The 17107-nt window shown below is 36.2% G+C and overlaps 4 long non-coding RNA genes across 4 annotated transcripts; all 4 read right to left on the minus strand.

Moving 5' to 3' along the window:
- Positions 1 to 2660: 2660 nt before the first annotated feature.
- On the minus strand, positions 2661 to 3838 carry LOC139746964 (uncharacterized). The gene is made up of 3 exons (XR_011712282.1): positions 3779 to 3838; positions 3513 to 3593; positions 2661 to 3085 (listed from the first exon to the last, which is right to left on the minus strand). It is a non-coding gene; the product is annotated as an uncharacterized lncRNA (long non-coding RNA).
- A 1015-nt stretch (positions 3839 to 4853) lies between these two features.
- LOC139746965 (uncharacterized) lies at positions 4854 to 7441 on the minus strand. The gene is made up of 3 exons (XR_011712283.1): positions 7369 to 7441; positions 5900 to 5977; positions 4854 to 5355 (listed from the first exon to the last, which is right to left on the minus strand). It is a non-coding gene; the product is annotated as an uncharacterized lncRNA (long non-coding RNA).
- A 937-nt stretch (positions 7442 to 8378) lies between these two features.
- On the minus strand, positions 8379 to 10527 carry LOC139746963 (uncharacterized). The gene is made up of 3 exons (XR_011712281.1): positions 10456 to 10527; positions 9994 to 10074; positions 8379 to 9008 (listed from the first exon to the last, which is right to left on the minus strand). It is a non-coding gene; the product is annotated as an uncharacterized lncRNA (long non-coding RNA).
- A 3166-nt stretch (positions 10528 to 13693) lies between these two features.
- Positions 13694 to 15874, minus strand: LOC139746742 (uncharacterized). Its single transcript, XR_011712216.1, has 3 exons — positions 15808 to 15874; positions 15346 to 15426; positions 13694 to 14335 (listed from the first exon to the last, which is right to left on the minus strand). It is a non-coding gene; the product is annotated as an uncharacterized lncRNA (long non-coding RNA).
- Positions 15875 to 17107: the final 1233 nt, after the last annotated feature.

Genomic DNA, 17107 nt, shown 5'->3' on the forward strand with positions numbered 1-17107 from the left:
TCATTATCATTAATATTATCATTAGCATTACCATCATCTTATTATCATTATCATTATCATTATCATTATCATTATCATTATCATTATCATTATCATTATCATTATCATTATCATTATCATTATCATTATCATTATCATTATCATTATCATTATCATTATCATTATCATTATCATTATCATTATCATTATCATTATCATTATCATTATCATTATCATTATCATTATCATTATCATTATCATTATCATTATCATTATCATTATCATTATCATTATCATTATCATTATCATTATCATTATCATTATCATTATCATTATCATTAATATTATCATTAGCATTACCATCATCTTATTATCATTATCATTATCATTATCATTATCATTATCATTATCATTATCATTATCATTATCATTATCATTATCATTATCATTATCATTATCATTATCATTATCATTATCATTATCATTATCATTATCATTATCATTATCATTATCATTATCATTATCATTATCATTATCATTATCATTATCATTATCATTATCATTATCATTATCATTATCATTATCATTATCATTATCATTATCATTATCATTATCATTATCATTATCATTATCATTATCATTATCATTATCATTATCATCATTATCAATAGCATTACCATCATCTTATTATCATTATCATTATCATTATCATTATCATTATCATTATCATTATCATTATCATTATCATTATCATTATCATTAATATTATCATTAGCATTACCATCATCTTATTATCATTATCATTATCATTATCATTATCATTAATATTATCATTAGCATTACCATCATCTTATTATCATTATCATTATCATTATCATTATCATTATCATTATCATTATCATTATCATTATCATTATCATTATCATTATCATTATCATTATCATTATCATTATCATTATCATTATCATTAATATTATCATTAGCATTACCATCATCTTATTATCATTATCATTAATATTATCATTAGCATTACCATCATCTTATTATCATTATCATTATCATTAATATTATCATTAGCATTACCATCATCTTATTATCATTATCATTATCATTATCATTATCATTATCATTATCATTAATATTATCATTAGCATTACCATCATCTTATTATCATTATCATTATCATTATCATTATCATTATCATTATCATTATCATTATCATTATCATTATCATTATCATTATCATTATCATTATCATTATCATTATCATTATCATTATCATTATCATTATCATTATCATTATCATTATCATTATCATTATCATTATCATTATCATTATCATTATCATTATCATTATCATTATCATTATCATTATCATTATCATTATCATTATCATTATCATTATCATTATCATTATCATTATCATTATCATTATCATTATCATTATCATTATCATTATCATTATCATTATCATTAATATTATCATTAGCATTACCATCATCTTATTATCATTATCATTATCATTATCATTATCATTATCATTATCATTATCATTATCATTATCATTATCATTATCATTATCATTATCATTATCATTATCATTATCATTATCATTATCATTATCATTATCATTATCATTATCATTATCATTATCATTATCATTATCATTATCATTATCATTATCATTATCATTATCATTATCATTATCATTATCATTATCATTAATATTATCATTAGCATTACCATCATCTTATTATCATTATCATTATCATTATCATTATCATTATCATTATCATTATCATTATCATTATCATTATCATTATCATTATCATTATCATTATTATTATCATTAGCATTACCATCATCTTATTATCATTATCATTATCATTATCATTATCATTATCATTATCATTATCATTATCATTATCATTATCATTATCATTATCATTATCATTATCATTATTATTATCATTATCATTATTATTATCATTATCATTATCATTATCATTATCATTATCATCATTATCAATAGCATTACCATCATCTTATTATCATTATCATTATTATTATCATTAGCATTACCATCATCTTCTTATCATTATGATTATTATTATCATTAGCATTACCATCATCTTATTATCATTATCATTATTATTATCATTAGCATTACCATCATCTTCTTATCATTATGATTATTATTACCATTAGCATTACCATCATTATCATTATTTACTATTATGATTGTTTTTATCATATCTATCATTCTCATTATCATTTTCATTATTGTTATTAGTATTAATCTATTATTGTTAATATCATTCTCGTCCTTATCATCAGTCACTAATAGCATTCCATTATCATTATGATTGTTATCATTATTATCATTACTATCATCATTATTACTCTTAGTGTTGTTTTTTTTTGTTATAGTTGTTTTTTGGTTGTTACTGTTGTTGTTTACAAATCGCTCCAGCCAAATTATGGTTTAGTGGCAAACTTTGCATAAGTCTTTGGAAGACTCACGTAGTTCCTCTTTACTTTAGAGATTGTCCAGAACACGTGATCATTAAAGCTAACAGGAAACAGAGACGAATTGATTGAGACGTATCAAACAGTAGGATATAACAGGTAGTTAAGATGTCTCTCCTTCTCAAGGGCTCAACAACAATGCAATACAACAATTGTATCTAAATTACAGGCATGTATTTATATACAAACAACATGTCAGGCACCATGATCATCAAGTTGTCCATGTTGGGTCATCAGAGGAAGTTACCAGTACCGAGCGAAAGAGCCAAGAAGACTGTTGAGGGTTCAGAACATTCGTGGTGAACCATCTCCATGAAGAATGGCAATAATGGAACCTCACGATACAGCTGATCTGAAGCGTGTCTTCCATGACTTCAGACTTCATGAGGGATCGCAGGGAGGATAATCCCGGTGTCCACATGATCGAACGAGTCTTCTAATGACTGCTTTGGGATACAGCACTCCATCCCTGTAGGGCAGGCGTAGACGCGAGAAATACCATTGCAGGCAAATGGGTACTCACACACACCACCTATGTCTCGACAACGGTATACAACATGCTGGGACTCTGGTTTACCTGGGGGTGAGGGAGAAGAAAGGGTGTGATTAGTAGTTGCAAGGGTATTTAGAGGAGTCAGTCCTCAGGCTACTGTGGCTTTACCTTACCTGTGGACAGAGAGGAGGACCAGGGAAGTTAGTGGCTGGACACTGGCTACTGTGACACCAGAATCCTGCCACCTTACCTGTGGACAGTGAGGAGGACCAGGCCAGGAAGTAATTGTGGTCACTCACCACTAAAGTCACTCACCATACACCAAGGCTACTCACCACACACTAAGGTCACTCATCATGCACTAAGGCCACTCAACATACACCAAGGTCACTCATCATGCACGTAACTCATCATACACTAAGGTCACTCACCACACACTAAGGTCACTCATCATGCACTAAGGTCACTCATCATGCACTAAGGTCACTCATCATGCACTAAGGTAACTCACCTTGCACTAAGGTCACCGCTAACATTACTACCAGCAGCATCAATAACAACACAGTGACCTTGGTGGTCATCGTTCCTCAACCTGTAGAGAGGAAAAGCAGATCTAGCAATCACCAAATAAAACTATGAAGAGGGAGGCCTTTGTGCATCTGTGTGTGTGTGTGTGTGTGTGTGTGTGTGTGTGTGTGCGCGAAAGAATGAAATCATTCAGGAAAAAAAATTAAACTCGCTCTGTATGTGTAGACCTTGCCTTCCCAAATACTATACCTGCGTCTGGTTAGACACTGGACGAGAATGAGGTGAGGTGAGGGTACACCCCACTGCTGTAGAAAACGAGTGGCGTAGAGGTGTCAATTAGGAATATATTTCTACAAATGATTCTAAAAATCTTCCCTTCGTGGAAAGGAAGTCTCGTAAGGAGGTGTTGAATGTCTCCCGTGTTGACAGCTGTCAAGACTGTGGGTAACAGAACTTTGTCATACTTGTGATGAAGTCATTTATATACATTCATCACATACGTTTGCAACGGTGAAGTATGTAAACTCTCCTGCCAACACACACACACACACACACACACGTGGTTTTTTTACCCAGAACGATATATAATAAGAAGAGAAGAGAGAAGCTAGAACAATGAAATGACTAGTTGTATCAGTGGTGGAGGGAGGAAATATCTATCAAAGTCGAGTAGATAATAGTAGAATGTGGACCTCTTTCTCTATCGTGCACATTTTAGATGCAACCTACCACAGATCTAAGAGAAGAAGCCACTGGTGAATATTCTTTCAAGGAAAAGAAGAAAAAAAAATATATAAGAATCCAAATCAGTCTTTTGCTGAAGACGATGAGGGAACAATATAGAGAGGTGCATCAGAATGGTAAACTCAGTTGATTCACGTTTGGAAAGGTATAGGGTTGGTCCGGATGGCATGAATCTCCTCATTTTGTTTTTTTTTCCTAATTTTTTTGGGTCTTGTTGGTCTGTTTCTGGTCTGGCCGTTTAACAGGATACCCAAACATTTTCTCGTAATGTGTTGTCTTTCACGAATTATTTGACTGTTAATGGATGACTTATTCAGGTTAGGTTAGGTGTTGTAGAATATGCCTAGCCTCATTGGTTGTTAATATGCCTAGCCTCATTGGTTGTTAATATGCCTAGCCTCATTGGTTGTTAGTAGCTGATTACTGTCCGGGTCTTACGTAGAGATAATTCTTCTTTAGCGTTGCTCCATTTCTTAGCCCGTTCAACGAATTACGTTCTGTAAAAGTCGACATGTCCTGAACCTTTAGAAAATGTGAGTTCTTATTCCAAGACAAGGAGGCATCATTGGAAACAGGGTCATGGAATACTGAAATTTTATTTGTAAATTCCTGTCAGTAGGTGGCTTAAACCTGGGATAAAAAAAAAAAAAACAAGACACCATAACACTTCATCAGTTACAATCACACATCAACAATAAGCTTGGACAGTGATTTTCAACCATCGTTGAACATCTTGTGTCAAAACCCTCCATGAATCTCATTAGAAGTTAACCATGACAATGGAGTCCAATCAAAAGCATTTGAACCATAAAGAAACCATCAAATAAACACAACGGTTGATATCCATGATGCTCACAGATATCACTCCATCTCGTTTGCCAAAACTCCATCAGGGAAGGCTGACAGCAACAGACGTACTGACAGAAGGATCTTGATTTCCTCCCCTGAGCGACGTGTCCTTCCTTCTCAATTGTAAGGGCAGCAGACCGTATAGGAGTAGCACTTCCCATGAAGTATTGGCCTTGCATTACACCTATGAGCAGGTCTGCAGTAGCCTCCAACATCTTGACAGTTGGCAAAACCTGGTGAAAGAAGGGAAGAGCCATCTGTGTTAGAATCACAAGGCAGACTCGGTCACAGATTTAGCTTCATGCTTGGGAGCTGAATAAACAAAATGATTTGGAAGGAAATGGTGGTAAGGGTCAGGGAAGATGGTGGCTGGACACTGGCTACTGTGACACCAGCATCCTGCCACCTTACCTGTGGACAGAGAGGAGGACCAGGGAAGTTAGTGGCTGGGCACTGGCTACTGTGACACCAGCATGATTCACATAGCTACTCCAGCATGAATTTCTGCACTCCGCACTAAGGTAACTCACTATCCACATACGCTATTCACTAAAGGTAACTCCTCTAACATCGTTCACCGTATAGTACTGCTTACATCACACGGAAAGATACTTAATCATGCACTAAGGTTTCTCACTAGACACTAAGGTCACTCAAAATACTGTAAGGTCCCTCACACTGCAGTAATGTAACTTAACTTGCATCAAGGTCAATCACCATGCACAAAGATCCCTCATCATGCACTAAGATAACTGACCATGGAGTAAGGTCACTCACCTTGCACTAAGGTCGCAGCTACCAGCACCACCAGCAGTGCCAAGAGCACAGTGACCTTGGACATCATCGTTCCTCAACCTGTCGAGAAGAAAAGCCAATTCTATAATCAACAGACAACAGTAAGGACAGCAAGATGTTCGTCATGTTCACTATAACTGGAATGTCAGCCAGAACCCATCGTAAGTTTTCTCTTTTGCTTCGAAATGGTTTTCTGTTTGGGTTAAGCTGGTCTCGAATAGCTGGGAGAATATATATATATATATATATATATATATATATATATATATATATATATATATATATATATATATATATATATATATATATATATATATATATACTTTAACTCAGATCCAATAGAATATATCTTCTCAAACTCATCATCAATGTACAGTCCAGAGTATATTGATGATGATGGTGAGTTTGAAAAGATGTATTCTATTGGATCTAAGTTAAAGTACCCTAGATCTTTCATTGATAAATCCCTTAACTTAGCAAAGAAATGATTTTATAGAGTTGAGCCCAAAACTCCCATTGACACCAAGAACCTTCTAGTTCTCCTTTTTAATAATAATTTTACTTTACTTCCCATGTTGCTTAAATCCTTTAATGTAAATGTTGCCTTTAGCAACAATAATACTATAAAGAATATCTTAATCAGGAATTCACCAGAAAATTCTCCTGGATGCATCTGTAAAGTGCCATGTAGGAATTGTGATAAGTTTTATGTTGGACAGATTGGTAAAAATCTTTCTGTTAGACTTAAGCAACATAAATATAGTATAAGAACGGGACAAGAATCAAATGCCTTGTTTAATCACGTTAAAAACTAAGATTATTGTATTATCTGGAGTAATGCCATCTCAGTTATCAACTCTAACTCGATTACCACGAGAGATATCATTGAATCTTCTGTTATCAAATACACAAGGTATTATAGTATTAACATTAGTGATGGTTTATACAAATTGGATAATTCTATTGCTGATAAAATTTTTAGAATAATAAGTTTATGATACGCTCGTTGTCTGTCTTGGACAATCCCATGTTTACCATATGGCGTCCTAGCTACATCTCTTCGTTGTATATCAACTGACTGTTATATTTCTCTCTTGTGTCTCCCCTGATGATGTGATTATTACACGAAAGTTCACTTGGGAACTTAACGTGTTTCATTTTCCCCGTGGACTCTTAAGAATATACTTGATCACGTGCAAAATTGTGATCCTTTTCAATATATATATATATATATATATATATATATATATATATATATATATATATATATATATATATATATATATATATATATATATAATGTAAAAAACAAGAGGGGAGAATTTTCAGCCCCCTATCCCCTCCCCTTTTAGTCGCCTTCTACACGCAGAGAATACATGATACGTTCGAACAACTTAGGAATAAATGTTATAATAACGTATCTGATTCTCACAACTCTTGCTAGATACTACCTTCTCACTCTGCTGCAGCTGCTGTCAAGCTGAACCGTGGATGAGAATGAGATGAGGGTTTTTACACCCTGCTACATATTATATAGAAAACGGATGAGGTAAAAGTGTCTATTCAGATATATATTTTAGTTTCACTGTTCTTATGATCCTGGAATTTCCCTCCGTAGTGTCTGGGAAGGTGTTGTAGTGCTTGTGTGTGTGTGTGTGTGTGTGTGTGACATTGTTAAGGTTGTGGGATTAGTTAACAGTCTGGTTATGCTTGGAATGAAGTGATTACACCGTAACACTCTAGCGACTGATGTAAACTCTCCTAGGGAAATACACACACACACACACACACACACACACACACACACACACACACACTCATATGGCGATGATGAAGCAAGACATTATCATTATTTTTTTAAGGTCTTTTCTAAACGTATTTATAGAATGAATTTCCCTAGTCATACAGTCCATCATGGAACACTGAATGTTCCTGAAGTCTCAACGTTATTCACCCTGATCCCTCCAACAAATATATGTTTATTCCTTTTCTTTCGTTTGTTTGTGTTCATGATACACAGCAGCAGACCTGACCAGATGTGTAACTGTAGAATTCCTCTGGCCTCTTACAAAGGTTGTGACGCAAACTCCATATATGATGCCGGAAGATGTGGCATTCACTCCCTATATGATCCCACGTGATGTGACAAACACACAACATATGGTACCAAGGAATGTGTCACACACTCCCTATATGGTGCCAACTCATGTTCGCAGCTGTTTGTGCAACTGGAGCAATGGCTCCCAGCTGCTGAGCAAGAAGAATACACGTAATGATTGTAATGATGATAATGATGATAATGATAATGATGATTATAATGATAATAGTAATGATAACTGTAACTATAAAAGTCATAGAGGTAATCATGATTTTTTTCGATACGTTCATTTATCATTATCATTGTCATGACTAATCTTCATTTTGATTGACAGAAGATTGTTGAGGTATGATATGAAAGTCGTTGGGAGACTAACACGGTTTATGAAGACAACTCGTACAGGAAACATTATTAATCACTATGATAACATACGTCAAGGAAAACATCCTGAAGACCTACTGGACAGAAAAACAAACTATCGTAATGAAACGATGAACAACACATCACAGAAGTTGCATCTATAACAAAGAGACAAGAAGTATTGGCATTAAGCAGATTTGAAGGAGTAAATGGAACTATGCAAAACAGATCAGGCACCATGATCATCAAGTTGTCCATGTTGGGTCATCAGAGGAAGTTACCAGTACCGAGCGAAAGAGCCAAGAAGACTGTTGAGGGTTCAGAACATTCGTGGTGAACCATCTCCATGAAGAATGGCAATAATGGAACCTCACGATACAGCTGATCTGAAGCGTGTCTTCCATGACTTCAGACTTCATGAAGGATCAGGAGATGTCATGATGTAACAGATCTTGGTTCGTTGTTCCATACGGTTTTGCTTGACTTCTTATTTCTATCCAGATAATGGAATGCAGCAGAAGTGATTTGATGGGCAAGCACCATGACTCGGGAAACCGACGCAAACCGTATTTGGCACCATACACACGCCTGCAAGACTGTAGCAACTGGGTCTATCCGGAACGAGAGGATTACCTGGATAGGAAGGAGAAACGTTTGTGGTTAATCGGGTGTACGAACATCAGTCATTTCTAATCCCTAGCATCCATAAAGGCAAAAGACAGAACAGGAAGGATCACGATTTAAACTCCATGGAAGAGTCGGTCCCTTGACTACTGTGGCTTTACCTTGCCTGTGGACAGAGAGGAGGACCAGGGAAGTTAGTGGCTGGACACTGGCTACTGTGACACCAGCATCCTGCCACCTTACCTATGGACAGAGGAGGGTCAAGCCAGGAAGTAACAAGAGTGACTGGATTCAACCAATGTTAGCTAATCGAATGAGTCACTCTATTGTCTACATGACCCAGAGTGACAGAACGGGTGGAAGTGAAGGATCCTAAGCTTAGATGCGATGGCTTGTTTTTTTTCTAATAGATTTCCATATTCATCATTGATGGTCTCTCTCTCTCTCTCTCTCTCTCTCTCTCTCTCTCTCTCTCTCTCTCTCTCTCTCTCTCTCTCTCTCTCTCTCTCTCTCTCTCTCTCAAGTTCTGTGCCAGCTCTTTCTCGAAAAGTGATCGCACTTCTCTTCTCTATTCTCGTTGTCTTCTCTCGAACCACACAATTCGATTTTGGATCACTGACAGTAAATACCAAATTGATTCTATCAGCGTAAGATATACATATATAGATTTTACAATTTTTTCATTACAGCACTGCATAAGTTATTTACTCTGGCATTTATCTCACTCACGACGTTCAAGGGTTAATGTGTACTTATCTTACCATGGAGAAAGGTTTATTTACTTTCCACTAATATCACTGAACATCCACTAATTGCATCCAGCATGAACAGTAGTCTTATCATCCAGCAAGGTCATTCGGCAAGGTCATTCACCATGGATGAAAGTCACTCCCCATGCTTGAACGTAACTCACCTTGCATAATGTTCACTTACCATGTATTAAGGTCGATCACCATGCACTAACGTAACTCGCTATGCACTTAAGGTCACTCACCTTGGACTAAGGTCTCTCCTACCAGCACCACCAGCACTACCAACAACAATAGAGTGACCTTGGTCGTCATCGTTCCTCAACCTGTCGAGAATAAAAACTTATCTAACAATCAAGAATAAAGGTAGGATGATTATCGTAAAGATAATTAATCACAATATCTGATAACGAAATGGTAAAACGACATCAAACATATACACTTCTAACTCATCCCAACACTGTGTTATTGTCTTCTACTTCAGTGAAGTATCAATACTACTTTATTTTCTAGTGAATCTTTTCCATGCATAATTTAAGCTACGACATCTAATACGATACATCCAAATGGGTTACGGCATTAAACAAATAAATACCTGACAAAAACAATACACAAGTTCTGCTAAGTGTTCAGTAAACCTCTTTTATTAGCTTCCTTGGAACATGACTCGTTATGTAACACCTCAAGATATGAGGACAAGTTCTTACCTCAGGTACAGAGGACTTGACCAGCAGGAGAACAGGAGAGTATATATGACTTGATTCGCTGTGGGTCCGGTTTATATACCCATCCTGACGTTGGAGAGAGAGAGAAATCTCAATTGGAGAAATTTACCAAATGTCAGATTACACAAGGTGTGTTTTTATAATCTGTTGCCAAACAACGATTAGCAGTGAAATGTTTGGTTTAGAATTCCTCACTACAAAACTGGTAGGATTTGTAATCATCTCTGTGGTTATAAAAACCACCATTATCATTTTGATTTGCATTACTTTTATTGCCGTTGATAAGGAAGCGCTGGTATTCTCCTCCATTGCAAAGTTGACTCAGGCATAAGAGATTCTTCTTACGTATTTCTCTCTGAGACTGACAACAGGCGGGGGGGGGGGGGTTAGACCAACAAGACACAACAGTAAGGAAATAAAGACGGAGATGATGAAGATGGCGATTGTGATGATGAGGAATTGACACACAACACAAATGATTTATCCCGAAGAGAGAGAGAGAGAGAGAGAGAGAGAGAGAGAGAGAGAGAGAGAGAGAGAGAGAGAGAGAGAGAGAGAGAGAGAGAGAGAGAGAGAGAGGAGAGAGAGAGAGAGAGAGAATGACGTCCGTTACCGCCTGGCCATTAGGAAAATGTATTCTTTCTGTGTGAGATAAACAGTGTAAAAGTCTTCACGAAGTGTAACCTAACTCTTAACCAGTTGCCAAGAGTATGTTACTTGTGTACAGTCAGCTGTATCGTGAGGTCCATTTTTGCCATTCTTCATGGAGTGGTCACACGAATGTCTGAACCCTCAAATAGTCTTCTTGGCTCTTTCGCTAGTTACTGTTACATCATGACATTCGTGATCTTCATGAAGTCTGAAGTCATGGAAGACACGCTTCAGATTCAGCTTGTATCGTGAGGTCCATTATTGCCATTCTTTCATGGAGATTGTTCACCACGAATGTTCTGAACCCTCAACTGTCCTTCTTGGCTCTTTCGCTCGGTACAGGTAACTTCCTCTGATGACCCAACATGGACAACTTTATGATCATGGAGTCTGATCTGTTTTGCATAGTTCCATTTACTCCTTCAAATCTGCTTAATGCCAATACTTCTTGTCTCTTTGTTATAGATGCAACTTCTGTGATGTGTTGTTCATCGTTTCATTACGATAATGTGATGGCCAGTTTGTTTTTCTGTCCAGTAGGTCTTCAGGATGTTTTCCTTGACGTATGTTATCATAGTGATTAATAATGTTTCCTGTACGAGATGTCTTCATAAACCGTGTTAGTCTCCCCAAGACTTTCATATCATACCTCAACAATCTTAAGTTAATCAAAATGAAGATTAGTCATGACAATGATAATGATAAATGAACGTACAGAAATCTTTTTTTTTGATTAGCTCTGTGGCTTTTATAATCATCATTGTTATCATTATTATTATCATATGTTGTATGATTATTGTTATTATCATCATTATTATTATCATTGTTATTATTGTTATTATCATTATTTTATTATTATTATTATTATTATTATTATTATTATTATTATTATTATTATTATTATGATTATTATTATTATCATTATTGTTATTATTGTCATTATTATTATTATTATCATTATTATTATCTTTATTATTATTATTATCATTATCATTATTATCATCATTATTATCTTTATTATCATTATCATCATCTTAATTATTATCATCATTATCATTATTATCACTATCATTACTATTACTATTATCATTGCTATCATTATTAATATCATTACAATCATCAGGTTTATTCCTCTTCCTCAGCAGCGAGGAGCCGTGGCTCCAGTAGCACATATAGCTGCGATCATGAGCTGGCACACCATAGGGAGTGTGTGCCACATCTCGTGGCATCATACAGAGAGGAGTGCAACATCTTCCGGCATCATACGTGGAGTTTGTGCCACAACCTTTGTAAGAGGCCAGAGGAATCCTACAGCTACACATCTGGTCAGGTCTGCAGCTGTGTATCATGAACACAAACAAACGAAAGAAAAGGAATAAACATATAATTGTTGGAGGGATCAGGGTGAATAACGTTGAGACTTCAGGAACATTCAGTGTTCCATGATGGACTGTATGACGGGTAGGCACAATGGTCTTATTGCCTAGTCAGTTCACTTGTATGTGTTGATGATGCTTAGAGCTGAAATGCATGGAAAGCTTAGCTAACTCTCTCTGAATATAAACATGTGTGTGTGTGTGTGTATACATATATATAGATATATATATATGTTGGGCAGACTAGTAAGGATATTTCTGTTAGACTTGAGCGACTTAAATATAGTATAAGAACGGGACAAGAATCAAATGCCTTGTTTAATCACGTTAAAAACTATGATCATTGTATTGACTGGAGTACTGGGATATCAGCTATTAACCCTAACTTCAATACCATGAGAAACATGATTGAATCTTCTGTTATCAAATACATAAAGAATCATAATCTTAATATTAGTGATGGTCTGTATAAATTGGGTAACTTTATTGTTGATAAAATTTGCAAACAATTTACCTTCTTGTCCACATAATAGTTTATGAAACGCTCGTTGTCTGTCTTAGACAATCACATGTTTACCAAATGCCGTCCTAGCTTCGTCTCTTCGATGTATATCAACTGACTTATACTTCTCTCTTGTGTCTCCCCTGATGATGTGATCATTACACGAAAGTGCACTTGGGAACTTATCGTGTTTCATTTTCCCCGTGGACTCATAGGAATATGTATATGTATATATATATATATATATATATATATATATATATATATATATATATATATATATTCATATATATATATATATATATATATATATATATATATATATATATATATATATATATATATATATATATATATAAGTGATAATTCCTCACTTGGCCCACTTCTCTCTTCCTTCCTTTGGAAAAACAAAACTGGAGGGGAGGATTCCCGGCACCTCGTGCCCACCCCATTTAGTCCAATTCTACGACGTGCATTGAATACATGGGCAGTGTTCTGTCTCCATTATCCCCAGGGATATAAGACAATAATAGTAATGATAAGAGTGAAAAGGAAATTATAAGATAATCATAATTTTGTCCCTTACGTTTATTCATTATCATCACCATCATCATTATTATGCTTATCATCATATTCTTTTTTTTTTTTTTTTTTACTACAATGAGATAGTTGAGGTACGATACGAAAGTCGTTAGGAGACTAACACGGTTTATGAATACAACTCGTACAGGAAACATTATTAATCACTATGATAACATACGTCAAGGAAAACATCCTGAAGACCTACTGGACAGAAAAACAAACTGGCCATCACATTATCGTAATGAAACGATGAACAACACATCACAGAAGTTGCATCTATAACAAAGAGACAAGAAGTATTGGCATTAAGCAGATTTGAAGGAGTAAATGGAACTATGCAAAACAGATCAGACTCCATGATCATAAAGTTGTTCATGTTGGGTCATCAGAGGAAGTTACCAGTACCGAGCGAAAGAGCCAAGAAGACTGTTGAGGGTTCAGAACATTCGTGGTGAACCATCTCCATGAAGAATGGCAATAATGGAACCTCACGATACAGCTGATCTGAAGCGTGTCTTCCATGACTTCAGACTTCATGAAGGATCAGGAGATGTCATGATGTAACAGATCTTGGTTCGTTGTTCCATACGGTTTTGCTTGACTTCTTATTTCTATCCAGATATTGGAATGCAGCAGAAGTGATTTGATGGGCACGTGCCATAAGTCTGGAAACCGACGCAAACCGAATTTGGCACCATACACACGCCTGCAAGACTGTAGCAACTGGGTCTATCCGGAACGAAAGGACTACCTGGATAGGAAGGAGAAACGTTTGTGGTTAATCGTTGTACGAACATCAGTCATTTCTAATCCCTAGCATCCATAAAGGCAAAAGACAGAACAGGAAGGATCACGATTTAAACTCCATGGAAGAGTCGGTCCCTTGACTAATGTGGCTTTACCTTGCCTGTGGACAGAGAGGAGGACCAGGGAAGTTAGTGGCTGGACACTGGCTACTGTGACACCAGCATCCTGCCACCTTACCTATGGGCAGAGGAGGGTCAAGCCAGGAAGTAACAAGAGTGACTGGATTCAACCAATGTTAGCTAATCGAATGAGTCACTCTATTGTCTACATGACCCAGAGTGACAGAACGGGTGGAAGTGAAGGATCCTAAGCTTAGATGCGATGGCTTGTTTTTTTTCTAATAGATTTCCATATTCATCATTGATGGTCTCTCTCTCTCTCTCTCTCTCTCTCTCTCTCTCTCTCTCTCTCTCTCTCTCTCTCTCTCTCTCTCTCTCTCTCTCTCTCTCTCTCTCTCTCTCTCTCTCTCTCTCTCTCTCTCAAGTTCTGTGCCAGCTCTTTCTCTAAAAGTGATCGCACTTCTCTTCTCTATTCTCGTTGTCTTCTCTCGAACCACACAATTCTATTTTGGATCACTGACAGTAAATACCAAATTGATTCTATCAGCGTAAGATATACATATATAGATTTTACAATTTTTTCATTACAGCACTGCATAAGTTATTTACTCTGGCATTTATCTCACTCACGACGTTCAAGGGTTAATGTGTACTTATCTTACCATGGAGAAAGGTTTATTTACTTTCCACTAAGATCACTGAACTTCCACTAATTGCATCCAGCATGAACAGTAGTCTTATCATCCGGCAAGGTCATTCGGCAAAGTCATTCACCATGGATGAAAGTCACTCCCCATGCTTGAACGTAACACACCTTGCATAATGTTCACTTACCATGTATTAAGGTCGATCACCATGCACTAACGTAACTCGCTATGCACTTAAGGTCACTCACCTTGGACTAAGGTCTCTCCTACCAGCACCACCAGCACTACCAACAACAATAGAGTGACCTTGGTCGTCATCGTTCCTCAACCTGTCGAGAATAAAAACTTATCTAACAATCAAGAATAAAGGTAGGATGATTATCGTAAAGATAATTAATCACAATATCTGATAACGAAATGGTAAAACGACATCAAACATATACACTTCTAACTCATCCCAACACTGTGTTATTGTCTTCTACTTCAGTGAAGTATCAATACTACTTTATTTTCTAGTGAATCTTTTCCATGCATAACTTAAGCTACGACATCTAATACGATACATCCAAATGGGTTACGGCATTAAACAAATAAATACCTGACAGAAACAATACACAAGTTCTCCTAAGTGTTCAGTAAACCTCTTTTATTAGCTTCCTTGGAACATGACTCGTTATGTAACACCTCAAGATATGAGGACAAGTTCTTACCTCAGGTACAAAGGACTTGACCAGCAGGAGAACAGGAGAGTATATATGACTTGATTCGCTGTGGGTCCGGTTTATATACCCATCCTGACGTTGGAGAGAGAGAGAAATCTCAATTGGAGAAATTTACCAAATGTCAGATTACACAAGGTGTGTTTTTATAATCTGTTGCCAAACAACGATTAGCAGTGAAATGTTTGGTTTAGAATTCCTCACTACAAAACTGGCAGGATTTGTAATCATCTCTGTGGTTATAACAACCACCATTATCATTTTGATTTGCATTACTTTTATTGCCGTTGATAAGGAAGCACTGGTATTCTCCGCCATTGCAAAGTTGACTTAGGCATAAGAGATTCTTCTTACGTATTTCTCTCTGAGACTGACAACGGGGGGGGGGGGGGGGGGTTAGACCAACAAGACACAACAGTAAGGAAATAAAGACGGAGATGATGAAGATGGCGATTGTGATGATGAGGAATTGACACACAACACAAATGATTTATCCCGAAGAGAGAGAGAGAGAGAGAGAGAGAGAGAGAGAGAGAGAGAGAGAGAGAGAGAGAGAGAGAGAGAGAGAGAGAGAGAGAGAGAGAGAGAGAGAGAGAGAGAGAGAGAGAGAGAGAGAGAGAGAGAGAGAGAGAGAGAGAGAGAGGAATGACGTCAGGTACCGCCTGGCCTTTAGGAAAATGTATTCTTTCCTAGTGTGAAGATACAACGAGTAAAAGTCTTCACGAAGTGTAACCTAACCTCTTAACCCAGTTGCCAAGAGGTATGTTACCTGTTGTACAGATCAGCTGTATCGTGAGGTTCCATTATTGCCATTCTTCATGGAGATGGTTCACCACGAATGTTCTGAACCCTCAACAGTCTTCTTGGCTCTTTCGCTCGGTACTGGTAACTTCCTCTGATGACCCAACATGGACAACTTTATGATCATGGAGTCTGATCTGTTTTGCATAGTTCCATTTACTCCTTCAAATCTGCTTAATGCCAATACTTCTTGTCTCTTTGTTATAGATGCAACTTCTGTGATGTGTTGTTCATCGTTTCATTACGATAATGTGATGGCCAGTTTGTTTTTCTGTCCAGTAGGTCTTCAGGATGTTTTCCTTGACGTATGTTATCATAGTGATTAATAATGTTTCCTGTACGAGATGACTTCATAAACCGTGTTAGTCTCCCCAAGACTTTCATATCATACCTCAACAATCTTAAGTTAATCAAAATGAAGATTAGTCATGACAATGATAATGATAAATGAACGTACAGAAATCTTTTTTTTTTTATTAGCTCTGTGGCT

The sequence above is a fragment of the Panulirus ornatus genome, chromosome 66 (genome assembly GCF_036320965.1).
Source record: "Panulirus ornatus isolate Po-2019 chromosome 66, ASM3632096v1, whole genome shotgun sequence".
Classification (NCBI taxonomy): Eukaryota; Metazoa; Arthropoda; class Malacostraca; order Decapoda; family Palinuridae; genus Panulirus; species Panulirus ornatus.